This window comes from Haliotis rufescens, unplaced genomic scaffold, assembly GCF_023055435.1.
Source record: "Haliotis rufescens isolate VD_foot unplaced genomic scaffold, xgHalRufe1.0.p SCAF_5, whole genome shotgun sequence".
Lineage (NCBI taxonomy): Eukaryota > Metazoa > Mollusca > Gastropoda > Lepetellida > Haliotidae > Haliotis > Haliotis rufescens.
This window is the reverse complement of record NW_025964223.1, coordinates 39,650,131-39,672,497: the sequence shown is the minus strand read 5'-3', so window position 1 is coordinate 39,672,497 and position 22,367 is coordinate 39,650,131. Positions and strand designations below refer to the sequence as shown.

General features: G+C 39.2%; 1 long non-coding RNA gene across 1 annotated transcript; it reads left to right on the top strand.

The window, feature by feature from the left end:
• Positions 1-391: 391 nt before the first annotated feature.
• On the top strand, positions 392-21,688 carry LOC124112414. The gene is made up of 4 exons (XR_007218340.1): positions 392-662; positions 8,246-8,296; positions 20,208-20,370; positions 21,491-21,688. It is a non-coding gene; the product is annotated as an uncharacterized LOC124112414 (long non-coding RNA).
• The last annotated feature ends 679 nt before the right edge of the window (positions 21,689-22,367 follow it).

Below are 22,367 nucleotides of genomic sequence, written 5' to 3'. Positions count from 1 at the left end.
TTAAAGTGTAAATGTTCTTAAAGTGAAACACAACACTAGTCTCTGAGAAAATGGCATCACAAGTCAGTATCTCGTGTGTCCGCCATGTGCATTGATGACTGCTGTGCAACGTCGATCCATGGAATGGATGAAGCGGTTGATGAAGGCCATATAGGAACTTGAGCCCACACCCTGAGGAACGCCTGACGCAGTTCGGCTGCAGTTATCGGCCTTGGGGGAACGCATGTGCATTTCAATTTGCTCAGAACTCACGTACATTGGGTTACCATGGCCGTAGCCTTGATGCGTTTGGGCGATCGGTTTGATTGTCATCTGCTTTGGGGTTTTTTTATCATCAAATTTCATTTTTCCGGACAAGGTAATTAATGTTTAATTTTAGAAACTTTTACAAAAATTACCAAGATATTTAATGACAACTTTTCATGCAATGTTACTTGGGGTGACGTTTCTTTTGGCGGTTCAGTATACACAGTTTCACGAGATACAGATAATTTGCCGGTATTTATTGCATTCGTGGTGTTGCCTGCACAATCCTGGCCGACATCACCGGGGCACCTCCATTTTCATTACGTTTCACAGCGCATGTGCAGAACAAGCGAAGCGATCAATCACACTGACATCAGGAAAGTTTTTGAGGCGGCGTTACCTGAGAAGTCTAACGAGTAAGTTCAAATTAATGAAGTCATGTTTTGTCGGACATTAACAATGCTAGTTTACTACGGAACTGTTTTGTTTGTATACGATGTATATTTTGGGTGTGAAATGTTGGGTTACCTAGAAGCTTGAGCAGAGACCATATAATAGATCTATTATGTGGTCTCTGGCTAGAGCAACGGTGTGAAAGCGTACAGAACCATTACCTAAATTCGTGGGTAACCTTGATTCGTGGATCGCGGTATTTATCGTGATATCTCGTAAATTAAGTCTTGTATGACGTCACACAGAGGTACTTTTGATGTACACACACTGCCACGCCTTGCTGACAAAAATGTTCCGAATCGCTGCATTACACGTAAGTACAGAAAAGCAAATGTCCAACACTGAGACAAATAGCCCTAGATCACTAATACCAAATTTCATATTTACAAAACATCAAATAAAATATATAGATCTACCGTAAGCACCACCCTTCTCACATCATCTCGTCGTCTGCTTGTCTAGATGTCAATAAACATAAGTCACGTGACTTGAGGTGCTGCGGTCTGTAAAAATTAAAAAACTATGGAAACATTATCAGGCCATCTCGTATAGCTTTTTTTTCCATTTTAATAGGGTTCACAGACGCCTTCACGACAGCTACTAAAGTTACTCGCCTACAGCTTTGACTAATGTTTACTTAGAAGTCCAAAACAATAAAGTTGCAGTTCATAAAGCGACATTCAACTTCTCTGTACCCGAGCAAACACTGAGAGACAGGATAAAAGGCAAGATCGATGTTGACACTGTCAAGTCAGGTGCAACTCCAATTTTTTATGCAGAGCAAGAAACTAGACTTGTTGACAATGTTACATACATGGCATCCATCGGACAGGATATACCAGGAAAGAGGTTATCCAATTAGGGCCCAACTTTGCTTGTCATTTAGGAAAACATGACCTGGCCCATCCATTATCTGTGAAGTGGTTATATGGTCTGTTGGAGCTGAAAGTTAGAAGTGCCAAGTCTCTCAAGGAACTTCGTGCCAAAGGTAGTTCAGAGGAATGCATCAACAAGTATTTTGATGGACTTGCCATGATTATGGACAAATATGGTTTCTAATCAAGACCAGAAGCAACTTATAACGAAGATTAGAAAGGAATCAGTTAGTCCCATGAGGAATCAGTTAGTCCCATGTTGCACCAAAAATTGTTGGCTCAAGAAAATCTGTGGCCTACGAGATTTCGTCGGAGAGATCATCAGTCGTCACACTTTTGGAATGTGGAAATGCTCTGGGCACATTTATTCCACCTTTCTTTGTATTTGCGGGTGCTTGAATGCGCAGTGAATTGCTTGAAGGCTGTACAGCGGGGAACTGTTTCTGAATCGGGGATGCTCAAATGGTGTTATATTCCAAGATTACTTGGACAAGCATTTCCTTCGATATGCAACTCGAGCAATGCCGAATAGACCTTTGCTTCTTCTGTACGATGGCCACAAGTCGCACAATTCGGCGTCTCTGATACTGTAAAACGTGAAATTAAAGCATTTCCAAAAGAATGCTCCGCTGGCTCCTAGCCAAAAATGCGATTCAATATGAAGCTCATTTCTGGTGTCCCCCGCCGTGATATTGCTGGAATATTGCTAAAAGCAGCATAAAACCATACTCACTCACTCACTCAATGCACATCACCGTTTTTGGTACAGTCGGGGCAGTGCATGTATCATGACTGTAACCACTGGGGGCACTTGCAGTATTGTTGTCAAGAGCACATGCTTTGGACTCATGACACATTTTAATTTTATTGCCCTTGCCATAGTCTGCCATGCAAACCATTGGAAGAGTAGGAACTGAAAGAGGACACAAACTTACCTGCAAATAGTGTACATAACTTTATTGACAAGATTCCTTTTTGAGTTGTGTGTTTAATAACTATGTTCAACTGTTATCAGCAGACACAGAAATGCTGGTAGGTATAGAGTCAAATTCATAAAAAAATATAACACAGTAACGGTACTGGCCTTTTGTACATAGCGATACAATAATCTACTATGTAATCCACGAATCAAGGTGATGTCACAATTTGTGTGCACATGAATGACTGATGAATGCAAATGGCTTCGGTAAACAAAACTTTTCAGTTGCGAGTGGAATCTTCGTCATTTTCAGTTGAATAGATGAATGAAATGATCAGTGATTATACAAAACAATATCGGACATTTAAGCCACGAATTTGGGTGAACTTTCCTTATATCCACGAAACAAGGTTGCGCGAGCCTATCAATATGTCACTGGCCGCATGCCATTATTTTCGAGTAATATTTCAGTGTTGATGTCCTCTTTTCGATGTATATGAATTGCTTTGATATTCAATTTAAGGCTTGTCATATTATACATGCAATATGCAAGTGGAGTACGTTTTTGTGGTGGTCGGAGATGCCCATAAGGACATCCGAAGCTGCGAAAGGCCCCTCGTATCTCCAAGCCAATCAGCTTGCCTGGATTCCAAAAGGGCACCAGTCGAGATATAGGCAAGCAAAGTAAGTAAATGCCTCTCACTTACCTTTGCTGTAACAGTTCAGTGACCCGGGAGGAAGAGGAGAGAGATCTCTTCTCCCAAGGCTACACCCGCCCGACCCGTAAGCGGTCCAAGTCCACCGAGTACCAGGCCGCATCCTCAACAACAGCTATACCCAAACCGCCCAGGTTGAGGTATCAGAAGAGGAGGAGGACCACCGATTGGACTTGGCTTGACAAGCTGACCAGATCCTGGAGCAGCACAAGAACCAACCCACCCCCTGCACCGGGAACCAACGTCGGAGCAAAGCTCTAACCCAAACGCCCGTCCGTGCCCACCGATGGTCTTAGTGCAGTCTATGGGGGAGGAACGGTTCAAGCATGATATTCATTTACCAGGACCTCTCCAATTTAATGGTGGAGTGTGATATCAAGATGAGCGCCGCATTCGTCGCCAACATGGCTGACCGGCAGACTCTCCCAGTCCCTCAGTCTAGATGAAGAATGCACAGCCAGGAAGCAGGGACTTGTCACCACACATGCACGCCAGCCGATGCCGTGGCTTCAACCGCTTGACCTCCCCCCTCAAACCCAAGCCCCAACTTTACCATATTATTATATCCCACTCCCACTCCCACTCCCACTCCCACTCCCACTCCCACTCCCACCCAGCCATACTCCAACCCCCTTAGCTTTTTTAGATAAGGTCTGTAAACGTTTATATATTTTTGGGTTGCACTTCATTGCTTATTCTTTTCACCTTTTTTCCCCAAATAGTATAAGTGCAACCCCATGTGTGAAATATGCAGGATGTGTCGTTTTACATTTCCAATATGCGGAAAGTACACGTTAAATTTCCAACTAAGTTAGTTAGTTAGTTAGTTAGTGTCAACTTGTTGCCACTGACACTATTATTGTCGGGATGGTGTTGCCACCAGTTACCTCTATAATGGCGCTGTGAACCAAGTATTAAATCGTGGGAAAATCCGACGAAGTGAACTGGACGTCGCACTCGTCATTTTTTCAATCCGCCATCTTGTTTTGAAAATCATAACGTACTATCCGTTATATATTCATTTCATGAAGGTTCAAAGTGGAATATTGTCGCATCTTCCCTTAAAGCTGCGCCTGGCATATACGAAACAACTGTCATTCATGTATATCTTTGAAAAAATATTCAATATCAATCGTTGCACATGGCTTTGTTATTATACACAACCATTCACGTGCGGCGAAATTAGGTAATGCCGACGTTTCTGTGTTGTGATGAGAACATAGCACGGAAGATTCTGATATCTTACGTGTTTGGGATAATATGTGATTGATCACTGTACTTGTACACTGTACAGTGTTAGTTCTTGAGTATTAGAAGTCAGATTATGATGAACTTTGTGAACATTGATTAGTGATTGATTTTTTTACATTACCAGGATCTGCTTTCCAGTATTTGTGTGGGATTTTTCACATATTCTGGATTTTTCCGGATTCTTATTGAATTTATCTGCAGTTATTAAATAATTGTCCACAGTGCCATGCTGTGAACTTTGATATTATTGTATGTTATAATATAATGTGTAATTGACTCACACTAATCAAAACCCCAAGTGAGATTCGATTAGCATGATTAGTAGGACAGCATATTGTAGATATTTCCCAGCTATATATTGTGGGAACACAGATTTTAAACCATCTAAGTGACAGCATATGGATCATTATCAAAATTTGTACCTCTTTTGGCCCTGTTGATAAACACTTTTAGTAATTTAACAAGAAACATCTAAACTTAACAAATAGTTGGGTAAATTATGCCAACACAAAGAAACATAATTTTGAAATAATTCAAGTATACTGGAGAAACAGTGGAAATCTATTGTCTTTGGTGTAACCATTATAATTACCGTATTCAACGTAATAAGCGCCCCGCTCTAATAAGCGCCCACCGCGATATTTGTTAATATATTGGCTAGTGAACAATCGCTATTAGCACCCATTCCGATTGATCAATGTACACAAGACTTATTTATTCGTGTATAATACGTGTGTTATATGCATTCTTAATTTAGGGAAATTAAACTCAGGAAAAATATATCTGTCGTATATAAACATTTCAGGCTGTCAGGATAAACAACGAAATTTACGATCTTTCAACTCTGTTGTTTTTTTCACAAAAATAATATTCTGATTTCTAATTTTGATAGCGCCCTAGGCGCTTATTATGTCGAATACAGTACTGATCTTTTGCAGAAATAAAAAATAAATACAGTGTTTCTTTCGGTGTATTATTGTAAAACTAACCTGCCTAGAAAATAAAATAAATCTCACTTTTAATATCACCATGTTTTAAAGCTTAGATTATCACTCTTTGTGAGAAATAAAAAGAAAAATTTATAATTTACTCTCCTCTGTGTCGCACACATTACCAAAATGATCGATATAATTTCAATATTCTATTGAACATGTTCTTTGTACTTGTTGAAAATCATGCTATGCAATGTATTTTTACCAGAATCATTTTCAGAATTTCCTCTGGTAACACCAAAGAGTTACACAAAACGGTTACCGGTACACCAAAGACCTTACCATCACTCATGATGATTTTTCTTTCACGTCACAATAAGTCATCAGTAGGAAATGATGCACTACAGTTGGTGTTGCATATTTGCAATGACGTTAGACATGGTGGTTTTAAAACGTTTTCTTTGAAGTTAATACTCCTGTCTTGTGGTAATACCTAGGACATATTAAGTAACACAAAAGACATTTACTGATATAAAGGGACCCAAGTTTAATAAATTTAAGTGTTTGTGTGAGTTAGAGTTGTATTTACAATGGTACAAGACATGTTTTACCCATTAACCCAATCTTCAAAGTTATTCTTCAAAGGGGCAGACGGGTAGTCTAGTGGTTAAAGTGTTCACTCCTCACACCAAAGACCCGGGTTCAATTCCCCTCGTGGGTACTATGTGTGAAGCCCATTTCTGGTGTCCAACACCATGATATTGCTGGAATTTTGCTGAAAGCGACGTAAACATACTCACTCAGTCACTCCAAGTTATTTGCTGACTTGTGGTAACACCAAGGACATATAGTAACACCAAAGACATTTAGATTCATCTAACCGTAAGTTAGAATGTGTTTTTTATGGCAGTACAAATTTAAGTGTTAATATGATTAAAGAGTTGTACTTTCAATGTCACAAGACATATTTAATCATTGCCCATTCTAACTGTTCTAAGTTAATAATTGCTGACTTGTGGTTGGTTTCTTGTTTAACCCGCATTTAGCAATATTCCAGCTATATGACGGCGGCCTGTAAATAAGTGAGTCTAAACAAGACAGTCCAGTGATAACTCTTACACATAATAAAACAAATGGTTACACCAAGGACAGGAACCTTTTAGACAGGCATTCTTTGTTTATTTTTTATCATTTAAAGACAGAAACAAAGTGGAAACTGATTTTCTTTTGAAGATTCTAATCCCATTAGTAAAATAACATCAAAACTCATGTATATGACATAAAATCTGAAATATGTTCACTGAAAAGGGCATTCGGTGTGTGTTGACAGCGACTTTTCATCAAATTCAGACTACATACCACTCCACCACATGAAAATAAAGCACTGACAGATAAATGTTTGATGATATGTTGATTTGGTTCCCCACTGAAATAGTAGGGATGAAATTGAGGGCTATCTCAAACTTTGCAAAAAATAGAGATTACTAACATAAAAAGGGTACATATTTTGATAATGATCCATTATTTCTCTGCTGATGTGTCTCAGTTATGCTCTTTTAAAATATAGGGGGCACGGTTGGCCTAGTCGTGTAAAGCACGGCGATTTTGCTGTGCAGGGTTGCGACCCTTGGACACGCCAGAAACCTATCATTGTGTGTTCGAATCCCAGTTCGCCCTGATTATGTTTCTATGTTCGTCAGCACCATACCCTTGCTCGTAGGTTTCATCGAAGTGGTAAATATCTGAGATTACTGTTAAAAGCGTCATTAAATCCAACTCACTCACTCACTCTAGGTATGCTTGTCGTAAGAGGCGACTAACAGGATCGGGTGGTCAGGCTCGCTGACTTGGTTGATGGATGTCATTTTATCCAAATTGCGTTGATCGATGCTCATGATGATCATGTCAATCACTGGATTGTCTGGCCCAGACTTGATTATTTACATACCGCCGCCATATAGCTCGAATATTTCTGAGTGCGGCATTAAACAACTAACAAACAAAGCAAACACTCACTCTAGGAAAGTATAAATTTTAAATCACAATTCAGACCAACAATTATTGTTTCAACAACAGAACAGTTATTAGCTGATGTTTGCCAGCAATATATTGTGGGAACACCGATTTGAAACGATCTAAGTGACAGTATCTCTCTGCTGAAGTGTCTCAATTCTGCTCTAGGAAAGTATAAATTTGCTTCACAATTCAGACCGACAGAGTAATGCAATTATTGTTACAACAGAACAGTTATTAGCTGATATTTCCCGGGGATATATTGTAGCAAGGATTTCAAAAGATCTAAGTGACAGTATATTTTTCCTGAAACGTCTTGTGTTCTGCTCAGGAACGATTTATTCTGTGACATTGAATTTTCCTCATCATTGGTGCTCGTTAAAACGTCCCCTATGAAACTGCAGTATTCAACGTTAAGATGTATAATCAGTGTCTGTAATATGAGAAGACACAGGAACAATTGTTAATTGTGTGACATTGAACACATAGTCTTCAAATCAGAAGTACATTAGTGACAGATTACTGTGCACACCATGGACACTACACCAGAAACACCAGCCATTACTAGAACTACTTCTCTACTAATAGTACTATATTGTCTTGTCACACAGTCCAACAGCCTGATGCATGACCATTACCATCAGGTCTTGCAGCAACAGCATCCGGACATTACTCCACTGCCCCTTCCTCATTGTTGAACAGGTTTCCCCTCTCTTTCCGATAGAAACGAGGGCTGTAATGTCCACAGTGTGCGATGTACTCATTTGGTTGGTTAGGGAAAGCATGATGGTGTAAGATAGGGTGTAACATTGATCTTCACAAATCCTGCTTTATTTTCAGGTCCTGTAGACACTGAAGACTCTGTTACAACCCAAGGCACTGAACACAAAGGTATGACAACTTTAATGTTATGAATCACTCATGATATATTCTCTTTTGCTTTGACTGTGTGATGTCCTCATTTGGTTGGTTAGGGAAAGTATGATGGTGTAAGATAGGTTGTAGCATTGATGACACAGAAGATAGAGGTATAGCAGCTTCTTTGTATCCTTGGTGGGGCAGCCTTGTGGTTAAGATGTTCGCTCGTCACGCCGAAGACTAGGGTTCGATTCCTCACATGGGTACAATGTGTGAAGTCTATTTCTGGTGTCCCCCACTGTGATATTGCTTGAATATTGCTAAAAGTAGCGTAAAACCATACTCACTCACTCACTCAGATTAAAACAACTGATTTTATGTGTTACTTTAATTAATGTCAAAGTTAAAGTTACATCTGATTTTAACTTTAAATTCTGACATTATTTTTTAGAAAATGCCAAATGAAAATCTACCATGCATCTATCAAGCAATTAGTTGCTCAGTTGCTATATACATGCCAGTATATCATACTTTGAAATAAGAAATTTACCCATATTATTCTGTCCTTTATAAAATGTGTCCCACCATTCAGTGCTTTGAGTTATTGATCCATCATTTCTTACACAATTCTTATGTAAGTTGTTAAAAATGTTTCCACAGTGAATTGATTGGTTCTTCAAACATGAAAGTATACGACAGTCCCTTTTTATGTTACTTATCTTTATTGACAAAACATGCAGTTCAGTGATAGATATTGACTGCTAAAAGTCATGCATTTGTAATCTAATACTAGTACACATGCACAAGTATACCAAGATATCAATTAAAATAAAAACAGTCATTGTGCAATGCAGATATCTGTTCGTGTAAAGAGAAAAGATAATAACATCAATAATTTGTTTATTTGAAACATCAGTTTAGAATCAGCAAACATAAAAAGCAAGGCCTGATGAAATTAAGAAAGAGCTCTATCTGTATTACAATCATCTGATGATTGTCAAAGCAAACTGGATGTAGACACTGCGATGTTAAATCAGTCACCATTATGAAGACTGAAAATTTGTATGGATATATTGTTTTAATTTATAAGATTAAAAATTTTAGTTGGTGTAAGAACCCTTGAATATTTATAAAACTAATATTATAGTGTCTTGTGTCTTAAAAACATATAATTTTCTAATTTTTATCATATTGAACTATAATCAATTTTTAATCATGGCAGTATTTGGCAAAAACAGCCACCCATAAACTCTTTTTTTATACGACATGATGCACCAACTAACCCTTAAATATATCAAATCAGATTTCATTGATTTCCATTTTTTGTTATGATATCAAGTTGATGACGTAATTTGTCAGTGCCTGTTTCTTTTACAATTTCTTGAAAACATTTCTCACTTCTCTCAGTTATATACCTAAAACATACTTACATGTGTTGCTGTCAAAATTAAAACATTTAGATTACTGGCAACTTTACGTTGCATAAGACCTTCACATTTCGTGTACTGCATAATCTCTGTACTGAAATGGATATGATGTAGCCTGCTTGGCGATACATGGTAATTTATTATTTTAGTTTGCGCAGGGATAAAATTACACTAGCCATATCATCATGTATTATTACCTACTTAGTCATGTTTGTACTTCTTTATCCAGTCTATTATACTCTGTTTTTTCCTCACCATGGTTAAACTTTTCACTAGCATGTACATGCTTATTTCATTCATCTACCTACCCTCACTTCTAACATTTTAGGGGGCACGGGTGGCCCAGTCATCTAAGGTGCCGCGAATCGCTGTGCAGAGTTGCGTCCCTTGGGAATGCCAGAAACCTATAATTGTGGCTTTGAATCCCGGTATGTCTCTAGGTTTGTCAGCACCATACACGTGCTTGTGGGTTTCACAGAAGTGGTAAACGTCTGAGACCTGCATCACTTCGGGCTTTCCTCCCACATTAAGCTGACACGCCGTGATATAACTGGAATACTGTTAAAAGCTGTGTTAAACCCAACTCACTCACTCACTCACTCACTCACTCACTCACTCACTCTGACATTTTAATTACGTCCCCTTATTAGCCACGTTTTTTCTAACATGTATAATGTTACTATTTTCATATCCCACAATGCATTATTTTATCAGCTCCGCATGCTCAGTAAGCTCCCAGTGATGTCATGCCTAGAGGCTATTTAACCCTAAAACATTGTTGATTTTGATTTAAACATATTTATTCACAAGGAGTGAACGGGATTGGGGGACAAGTTCTTCCAACTTAGAATGCCCTCTCCCTGGTATTTACAAAATATTCACAATTTCAAATTCAATATACACTGTATATGCATAAAACATAAAACACTATAGATGAGAGAGAGAGAGAGAGAGAGAGAGAGACATTGTTGAATGAACAGTTCTTTACACGAATCTTTTAGTTGTACATATATAATGTTGTACTGCCTTAAATACATGTATAGCTTCATTTTCTGTAACAACGTGATCTGCTTTGCCATGTAACAGTAAGTGTACATCAATAGGTTTTAAGGCTGTTTTACATAATTTCACGCTGATGACTAAACAATGGACATTCCATGAGATAATGATATGCATTTTCACATGTATTCGAACATGTACAGTTCGGGTGATCTTTTATACCAATTCTATATAAATCATAATTCAACTGACTGCACATGTATCTCAGTTTTGTGTGTAATATATTATATTTTCTTTTTCCATAAGCGAAGTACGCAGGTGACGTGGGGTTGTGCTTTTGTAGCGAATTTTTAAAACAAGAAATCGTAGAATTTCGATCTGATAACGGAATAGAGTTCCACAATCGGATAGACGATGGGTAAAAGGATTCACACGAATGTCTTAGTCTTGTGAGAGGAACACTGATGTTTTCAGAGTTTCTGAGACTATGAGTTTTTTGCAGCAACGGTTTTGGGTAGAATATCTGTTAGATAGGAAGGGGCCATGTTATGATTAATTTTGAAAAAAAGACAAAGTTTACGTTTCTTTCTACGCTTCGTAATATAATGAATGCCTGGGGGCATATTTAGGTAGACCAGTTACAATGCGTGCAGCTTCAAATTGTAATTGTTCTAATTTCTCGCTTTGTCCTTCGGTGCAACCATCCCAAACCTCACATGCGTATTCAAAGTGTGGTCTTATGAACATTTTATATATATTGTTAATAGTATTTCTGTGAAGTAGATGTTTGAGTTTTCTCATTGAGTAAATCATCTTGGAAGTTGTTTTAATTATGGTATCTATATGACAAGACCATTTGCCACTGGCTTCAAGTATAACACCCAAGTGCTTATGACTGTTTACAGAGCTTATTTCTTTTCCGTTGAAATATAGTTTTAGACCTCCGTTGTTGTCTTTGCGAGAGAATAGAACCGATTTGGTCTTATCGGGATTGTAAGTTATGAGCCAAAGTTTCGCCCATTCACTTAAGATTGCTAAATTTGTGCTTAAGGAACGTTCCAGTACACTGTTATCATTGGATGACATGCCAATCGATGTATCGTCGGCAAACAGTCTTGTCATACAGTCTAATTTATCAGCAATGTCATTTACATAAACAATAAAGAGTAAAGGACCAAGCACGGACCCCTGTGGCACGCCAGCCTTCATGTATCTTGGTTTGGATATTTCCCCATTCACAAATACGCTTTGGCTACGATTACTTATGTGACTGGTAATCCATTTTAACAATTGGCCTTTTATACCATACCTCTCTAATTTATACACAAGCCCACTGTGCCATACACGATCAAAGGCTTTTGATACATCACAGAATACAATACAATAGTTTTCTTTGTTATCTAACGCTGTACAAATTTGGTGATAAAGTTCTATTAGTTGATGGACAGTTGAGTGACCAGCCTGAAACCCAGATTGGTACTTATACAACAATTTGTTCTCATGAAAGTAGTTATATAAATGTTTGAACACAACTCTCTCAAACAATTTTCCTAAACAACTAATGAGTGATATCGGTCTATAATTAGAAACGATAGTGTGATCACCTTTCTTAAATAATGGCATAACGTTTGCTTGTTTCCACACTGATGGAAATATACTTGATTGTAGTGACATATTGAACAGTAAACACAATGCTTCGCTTATAGAATATACAGTTTCCTTTAATAATTTATGACAAATTTTATCCGGTCCGGAGGCTTTATTAAGAGGCAAACATTGTATTATGTCTTCAATTTCCTTTTTAGATATGATTATGTTGTTCATCTCTGTCTCTGTACGAAATGTGAAGTCGGGCATAGTTGTTCTTGTATCGTGGACATCAGATATAGATTGAAAATATTTATTCAGTTTCTCTGCCTTTCTCTGTTGCTTTGTCTTCCTTGTCCTTGCCTTAATGCTCTGATAATCTCTTACAAATCCATCACTGAATACCCCATCCATTATACTTCTTCACTGGGAATGCTTCCCATTGTGTCGACAATGTTGGATTCAAAGAGGAAATGTGTTGCACACACAATGAGTCTGGTAGAACTAAAAGTGTTAATCTACCTTCCGAAGAATCCTATGACAACATCCAAGATGGCGAACTAACCCCTCGACCATTTCGGCAGTCTCACGTCACCAACCCAGCTGCTGACCTCAGAAACAGACTAGAACAACTAGCAACCAGGAAATTCTAGCTACAGCTGTACAAGGAAAACATCACAAGTGGCCGGCTGATAGACAACCCCAGTGACAACCACAGGCCAACCAGGAACGACATTCCTCAGATACAGGCAGCGAGGGGACAGACTGATGCATTTCAAACTCCAGACGATTTAGCTAGAGAATGCATGACAAGATAAAATACGATCAACACTCCAGCTACACGTGTCAGTGATCATGACAATCAGCATCATATCTCCCACCTGCGCAGCGACCAGACAGAAGTTCCAGTATCCAACATGGCGGATAGAAACATGAGAGATGAGGTCAGGTAGTTGAAGGAGCTTACCTGTGCCATGCGTCAAGAAAATGGAAACAGAACTACACACCAGATGCATCAAGCGGTGCCTTCAGACAGCCTGCCGCTGATAGACATGGTGCCAAATTATCAAGAACCCTGCCTTTACCAGACTTTATTGTGGGTTTCACCACCTTCAAGAACATTTATTGTAAGAACTCAGATGACAGTTGGATGCTCATGAACAGACAGCGATAAATTTGGCTCAGCAATTTCCAGGTAAAAGCAACCATTATGACTATCATAAACTGTTTGCCTCGCAAGTTACCTCATATGCCGAGAAAGGTCATCAGGTGGGATATGCCTGACCAACGGATTTTCACTAGGTGCTCTATAAGAATCTTGAGGTCGTGCCAAATTTGCCATAGTGTGACACAAGATAGAGACCATTGCTACGAGTACAAACCAAGGAGATACAACACGCCAGTCTCTGACAGACCACAAGGCTATCGGCAAGACAAGGCCGACATCAGGGGACGTCCCAAGATCAGGTTAAACGGCAAAGAAATTTGCAACAATTTTAACGACCAAGGTTGGGTCATGAAAAACTGTTTCTTTGAACATGTTTGTTTAACCTGTGCGACAAGAGAAAGAAGGTTTGACTGGATACCACCTCAAACAACTCTGCCGTACCCATGGAAACAGTGCCTGTATCATCTCCACTCACCCCAATTAACCACGCCCCTGTACAACGTGAACTGGCGCATCTGGATATCGAGTTTACCAAATATTTGATTACCGTCTAAGATACGGCTTCAACCCTTTAATTCATCCACTACCCACAACCTCCATAGAGTCCCATCCGGTTGGCCATAGGTAAATACAGCCAGAAGAAGAGACTTATTCTTGACCTGTCAGCACCCCACGACAATCCAGAAATACTCAGCATCAATGAGCTCATCGACAAAGATCAGTGTTCTCTTTCATATGTGACAATCGACCACGCTATCGTTATCATCTCTTACGAAGGTCATTGTGCCAAACTGTGTAAACTAGACATTTCAGATGCCTTCAAACAGGTCCCTATAGCTAATTCATTTATACCTTTTGTAATGTACAAGCCTTTTGTATATTTTGGTTAGTAGACAGTGAGATTAATCATATTGTACATGTTGTATGCAATACAGCATACAACCGCAAACATATATGTTATTGCTATATACATTAATGTATATCACCACTGATCTTACTGACTGTTTGTTTGATGTGCAAATACAAAATGTGAATATGTTTTAAATCACCTGTTTCGATTTGGCAACTATATTCGTAAGTCTGTTCCACGAAACTACCTGTAGCATAATGGCTTAAATCTGCCTTGTATGGCTACAAATTGCATCTAGTCTATCTAAATGCATTGTATATTCTTACATAGCAGTGACACTTCGTTAAATATGACTTCACTTTGTTGACAATTACGAAAGTTGTGGAAGATCTCAGAGCTTGCCGGTTCGAAACCGAGAAACGTGAGTTGCGATTCACATATTTTATATTTCTTGTATATTTTGTTAACTGAATGTAATAATGTAAAAGAATAATTATATTCCTAATAATGTAATAAATGTTTATTGTGTATTTCTTAGTTGTGAAATCATTCTTTCTAATTTAAATAATTAAAACTGTGTGGTTGGTTGTATTGGGAGTGATCCACAATTGGCTACCCAAAGCTCAACCCCAATACCTACCCCCAGAACCGTTACACCTTTCTTTGGATTCAAGTGGCAAAAGCAGTACAAACGTCTGGCCTTCAGATGTTCAAATTGTGTGACACTTTATCCGAAGCTTTATGCTGGATACTGCATCATAACTATGGCATTCAACACATTCTCCATCTCCTGGATGATATTCTTACTATAGACTCCCCCGAGGCTGATGCCCAACACACCATGATGAACCTGCAGAAATTATTCTGTGAGATGGGCATCTCTATAGCACAAGACAATGGGACCAGCAACTACCTTGGAATAGCTGGGTATTAATCTGGATACCGACACCATGACAGCAAGCCTACCACAAGATAAGCTGGACAGGATATTAGCCTTAGTGTTAGGACACTTAAGCTATGCCTGTAAGGTCATCATTCCCGGCAGATCCTTCATTTCTCCCCTGTTGGATATACAGTAGAACACGGATATAACGAACTACTAGGGACCAGAGAAATCAGTTCGTTATATCCGTTGTTCGTTATACACGTTTTTTCAGTTTTCGATTTACATACGAAATGTGTAGTCTGTGATTTTACTTTGGCCTCGTTTCGCTGACTGCATTCTTGAAAGGGCATCGTTCAGATCCGCCAAACTGTCAAAAACTGTTTGTTTTACAGACAAGATTACATGTACAGGTAAGATTAACACAATGCAAATTTAACAAGGTTGATCCGTCACCACTGATTGTATTGATTCGCCGCCATTGTTTTGATTCGCCGCTGATTGCATACAGCCAATTGTCAGTGACACTTAACACTGAGTGAGATTTCTCAGTTCGCTATACACATCGCTAATTAGTGATAAATGGGCTTGTCGGTGATCAGGTATCAGTTCGCTGTATCCGTTAGTTCGCTATAGAGAGTTCGTTATATACGTAAATTTTATATGATATTATATAGGAGATAAATCAGGGATTTTTTAACAGTTCGTTGTATCCGTTTGTTCGCTATATCCGTGTTCGTTATATCTGTGTTCTACTGTAGCCAAATCAGTGAAGAAACTGCATCACCAGATACATTTGTCCACGGCATGCCAACAAGATCTTTCTCCAACAGTGGAATGGCGTGGACTTGCATCCACATTGTTTGGATTCGGCGGATACTTTCAAGGATACTTTTTTCAGAGAAGTGGCCGGAAATCTTACCGACAGACTTAAGTGTCGAACATTCCCTCGCCTTTCTTGAACTGTATTCCATTGTGATAGCATCTGTTATTTGGGGACATAGGTGAACTCAGTTAAGAGTGTTATTCCATTGAGACAACCAAGCTACTGTACATATCATTTGGAAAAAGATATCTAAATGCCCCAAAATCATGTCTCTCATGCATACTCTAACGTGGACAGCAGCTAAAGGAAATTTTGTAATATTAGCTAAGCATATCCCTGGGGTTCACAATATTTTAGCTGATGCTCTTTCTCATTCACAGCTGGACCTGTTCCGTTCCTTAGCCCTGGCAGCCAAGATCGAACCGACACCGTGCCCTCCAACTTCTCAAATCATGTGGAATTGACAAGGCACCTGAACATATTGTGGTCACCAGCTCTTCCCCCACATACAAAGGATAGCTATGCTACAGGCATTCAGAGCTACATCAACTTCATGATAAGTGTCCATCTGTTCTCTCAAATCTGTTCTCTCGAATCCCAGGACTCACACTGCTACATGAGAGCTGTGTTCATTTTTTTCTCGCCCACTGCTTTGGCATTCTCAAGTTATCTTTTACTACTGTCAAAACTTACCAAGCATCAGATACACTTACGTACAAGCTTGAATACCAACACTCTTCGATTCTGCTGACTCTGGCGCAAATGCATGTATTCAAACTCTTTTGCGGGTATACAAGAACCTACAAGCCCCTTGTAAAAACAAGAGACTACCTATCACTTACAATATTCTGTGTCAAATCATCACTCTGCTGAAGAACGGCTCTCTGGGTCCTTTTAATGAATTTACCATGGTTACAATGTGTACTGTTGCCTTCTTCGGCTTTCTCAGATGTGGCAAGTTCACCAGTTCAGACAGTTTTGATGCAGATGTCAATTTATGTGTCGGAGATGTCATCTGTGATAGTAACAGAAACAGGTGTATCCTCACTTTGGAAACTTCCAAAACGGACCCGTTCCGACAAGGAGTGGCTATTTCCCTGTTTGACACAAACCAACCAGCATGTCCAGTTAGAAGCTTCTCACAACTGATTCTCATTGGACACAGGTTGTTGGGCACAGGCTCCTGATCCCCTCTTTGTGGACAGCTGTTTCCATGCTATTACGAGAACATCCTTTTCTAAAATGGCTGAACATTATCATGTGTCAGATAGGCTTGAGTTCCAAATCCTATTCAGGACATTCATCCAGGATTGGCGCAGCTACCACAGCTGCACAAGTGAGAATGGAGGACCATCTCATCAAAACCCTAGGGAGGTGGAGCTCAGACTACTTCACCAGGTACATTCAAACCCCCAAAGCTACTCTGAGACAAGCACAGATCTCATTGTGTAATGTATAAATGTTTAACCAACTGAGTGCGTATCTTTATGCAGTGATCCCTCGCTACAACGCTACCTTCAGGGTCCAAATAATTGATGAGCGTTATAGATGATCAGTGGTTTAACGGAGGTGGTCTATCCTGTGTGTTAGTTTCACAATCTTTCCAGCTGCTGAGTCCTGTCCTGGAAATGTATGCTATAGTCTTTCTTGTTTTGAGGTTCACTTGTGCATATGTGTTGTTGTTTATGGCCACACTGTAAATAATTGAGTCTGGGCCTGACAAACCAGTGATTGATATTGTGAGCAACGATTCATGCCGTTGGTTTAAGTTAGCAATCAACCAAGCCGTGTGTGTTTAATCATTAATCAGTACTGTGCCAGCATCTCTTAATTGATAAGATGCCCCCAAGTAGGTCACTGCCTGATCAAAAACAAATCCCAATAACAATCAAGGTGAAGTACACATTGCATACATTGGATTATTGATCCATTGATTGACGAACCTCATATTGCTTCATATTTCCTTTTTTGATAAACTCTTTTATACGACTGCTAACCTATCAGACAGGAATGGTCAGTAGAAGAATGCCATGTTATTTCACTAATGGTTAATCATTATTGTGAATCTGTTGTAAAGATTCCTTCATTGAGGTAGCATTGTAGTAGTATTTGGGTTGTATTGCGGTAGTATGAACAGAAACTGTATTGGGCATCGTGTCAAAGCCAATATGCCCATTCTGTGAGCCTGTGTATGTGAGGGAGACATTTAGTTGTTTTTGGGAGTGAGGATTTTCTGGTGATGTATATATTTTGTTTAAGTATACTAATTTTATTCAATGTAGAAGTTTTTTTAGGGGATCTGGGATGCTAACTCTAAACGTATTTCAAAATCATAACTCACATGTTTACAAAAGAATTGCGTCACGGATTATTGTATGATCTCACTCTTGCATGTTACTTTGGTTACACACGCATATATAATGCTGTATACACATGTATGTTACACTGGATACACATGTATGCTGTTGGTTTCATATGTATGTTACCTTGGGACTCTTGTATGTTACATTAGGCTGACATGCTGGGTACACATGTGTTACGAATGTATGTGACGTTGTGTACATATGTATGTGACGTTGTGTATCTAATAAGGATCGTCATTGATACATCTTTCCATTAAACATCAGTATTTGATAAATGGTTATCCCACTGATGGGTACTGTCTTCATCTTTTGGTTCAGGCGGGCACTGGGTATGGGTGATGACGTGCATGCTGGTCAGTGGCCAAGCTGAACCCATCACCCGGTTTAAGGACTACCTGGAGATGCCCCCTACTGAAGACCTTGACAATCAACCCTCACCCTTTACTAAAATTCTTAACTTTAGTTGGGCTACCAGTGTTCAAATCAGTTCGAGGAGGGCAGGCTGATGATGAATTCTGTATTTCAGTACTACCTTGATATTATATTTTGGTACACATATTTCTTTTTTGTGTTTCGTGATGATGTCATTGCCGATGGAAATTGTTGATCTGCACCTCTTCTTGACGCACTTCCATGAAATCCAATCGTTCTGTTTTCACTTAAACAGGAATTCGTCTAAACACAGATACCGACCTCCGTGTGACGTTGGAACGAATATATGACGTATCTGTTGACTTGCCATCGTTGAAAGTAACAGTGTCTCAAAATTATTTCGGCATTTATACCCCAACAACCATCCTCCCAAGGCAATGGAGTTAACTGACTTTAAAAGTCCAGTTTCCACCCTTGCCGAACTAGGCTGGAATTCCTGGGCTCGATCGTAGCACCACCAGTGGTTATTACAAGTTATGTCCCTTATAAGCCTCTCCTATGAACCAATCAGATTCCACCTCTCGTATCACTTGCATTTGTTCCACACCAAATCGCGGCGCCAAGTCAAGACGATCTGATCGATAATCAAGATCTTTTTTGTGATAACAAGGGTCTTACCTCGCGAAGTGCATCAACTCACGTGAGCAACTTGATTAAAAACATGAAAAGACTTGGAAATATCTGTTGACAACAAGTTGGCAGGGCACATGCTTTGCAAATCCTGCAATCGACCAAAATCTGCACGACAGTTTACTAACCAGATTTCAATTTCGGTGCGCGATTTTGATTGGACTATGCATAGACTCGTTAGTCTAGCCAAAATGTAACTCCATAATACCAGCCTAGTTTGGCAAGGGTGGAAACTGGACTTTTACAGTCAGTTAACTCCCTTGCCTCAGGAAGATGCCCAACAACCAAAGTGAGTTAACTCACATTACCAACAGTCATCACATCAGCATTTTATTTGAGTGACAATGTGAGTTACTCATATAAATATACCTGTAGTTGAGCTCACTGATTGATCGTGTGAGTGAGCTCAAACTGAAATAATGTAATCTCTATTTGAATCATATTTTCGAAACTCGGTTGCACTTTTCAAGTTTTAATCCCCTATAACATCACATTACCAGCAGGCAACATCAAAGCAATTTATACTTTAATCACAAAGGTCAATCCTCCGGTAAGACACAGTTTACGACTTGGGTGAAACCTGCCAGCGTGCAAACCTAAAAAGACAATCGGGGCTAACCGAGATTCAATGACGATGATGTTGGAGATTTTTAATGAGTGCTTCCGGGTGTGCCGATTTCTTACTCAGGATTCAAGAAGATCTTGCATAGACTAGATGGGAATATTAGGATAACAGATATACACTGTTCAAGTATTACTGTCACATACTTTTTTAACAGGATCCAGTGGCAGCTGTGCAGGCTTTATCTGACTTTTTGGGACTACAGAGGAATGATGCCCTGTGCTGTGCAATTGCTGAAAAATGCCACTTCTCCAATATGAAATCAGCCGAAGATGCCCATTCAATGAAGATTGATGGTGCAAATTATCTTTTTGGGAAAGGTATGCTTTTAATTCCATTTTTTCCTGTTTTGATATACTATTAGTGGGATATGAGAGGAAAGCCTGATGTGATGCAGGTTTTACAAATTGTGGCACATCAGACAACTTGGTCACCTTGTTCTCTTTAATATACTCGTTGTGTCAACGTCCTACATTTGCCGCCATCAGTTACGACTTGGCTGTCCCAATACGATGGAGGGACTGATAACTTTCATATTTGTGTGTAAAAGCAAAACATAATCACTGAGGTTACATTTATATACCCAAATTCATATTCTGACACCATTAAGCCGTGGGTTTCGGAAAGAAAAGAGTGCGTTAAGATTTAGCACATAGGCAATATTTCAGCCATATCGGGACGAGATAATGAAAAACATTGACAATACGCTTTTCATTATCAATTATTGACTGCATGAAAAATATCAATAAATCTCACTTTTCTGCTGCGTACAACATTCCCGCTCTCGTTCACTCATGGATTCGAAACCCCGATAGGCCCAAGTATTATCCTTGCTTTGTTAATACCACACTGTGATTGTAGGCTTCAATAAAATGTAATCTCCATCACTTCGGGATTTCCTCCCAAATTGAGCAGGCGCACAGTGATATAACTGAAACACTGTTCATGCTGTTATGATATTAACTTAAGAGACTAAAAGAGATTGTTTGACTCAGGTTTTCTGACTTTTGGACTGTGAATATGACCTGGATAATTATGTGTCATCGTAAACTGACAGCTGTATCGTTGCTCATGCTATCAACCACTAGGATTTCTACCCAGATGTTTATGTCTAGGCTGTAGTGATATACCTAGGGTATTGGTGATTATATTTTGTCCATCTTTGGCTTGTCATGCAATCGGTAATGTTCCAACAATATGACAGCTGCCTGTTAATAATTGAGTCTGGACCAGACAAACCAGTGATTGGTATTATGAGCAAGATCTCAGGCAATCGGAGAAAGATGACATGCAATCAATGGCATTACCGAACCTTATCGCCCAGTCCATTAAGTCATCTCGTACAATCAGCATAGGTTGCTGGAACCTATTTATCCCGGAATCCTCAAATGTTAACCATCTTGAGGAAAACGCTACATGACCTCATCTCACTTCTTGCAGGCGTCTCTGGTTCTCTGCTTCCATGCTGGACAACTAGTACAGGGTCTATGAGGAGTAGATGAAAGGATCCAGATTCTACGAGCGGTACAACAGAGATAACGATACACCCTTATGCAAGGGTGGGAATGGCATGGTTACTGTGCTATAAATAAGCAAAACTTTATAAAACATATTTGATAAATTTAGATTAATTCTAAATGATTTTTTTTGTAAATATAAGATCAAAATTATATGGGTATGAAACATATGGTGACGAAAAACGTTGGGCTTATTGTTCTTACTCAAGGCAGCTTACAAGAATGGCATAAATACTCCACAGCATGCTTGTATTTATTTGATAAGGTTCTTTGACCAGCCCACTTTTGTTCCAATCATGATACGTAGTCTGTCAGCCTCATACCAGTGGTCATGCATTTCAATAGGGAAGCCACTACAAGCCTCTTAGAGAAACGAGAAGCCCAGTCGTCTAAGGCACCACAATTCATGGGTTTCACCAAAGTGGTAAACGGCTTTCCTCCCACATTAAACTGACACTTCTCGATATAACTGGAATACTGTTGAAAGCCGTGTTAAACCCAGCTCATTACCAACCTCTTTCACTTTGAGCAGACGCACTGTGATATGACTGAAACACTGGCTAAAGCAGAGTTAAACTCGGCTCACTCACTCACTGATTATGGGAATAAAAAAAAAGACAAAATTGTGCCTAAAATATAATTGTATTTATCAAGTGAAAAAAAACTTTTCATAAACAAAGCTAATTTTACAGAGTAAATGTAAACCCAAATAAATTATGTGTCACTAATTTTAAAAAGAAAACAATTACGTTGTTCAAAACTTAAAGTGGCCTCCACCTCCCCATATAGCCACACCTTCA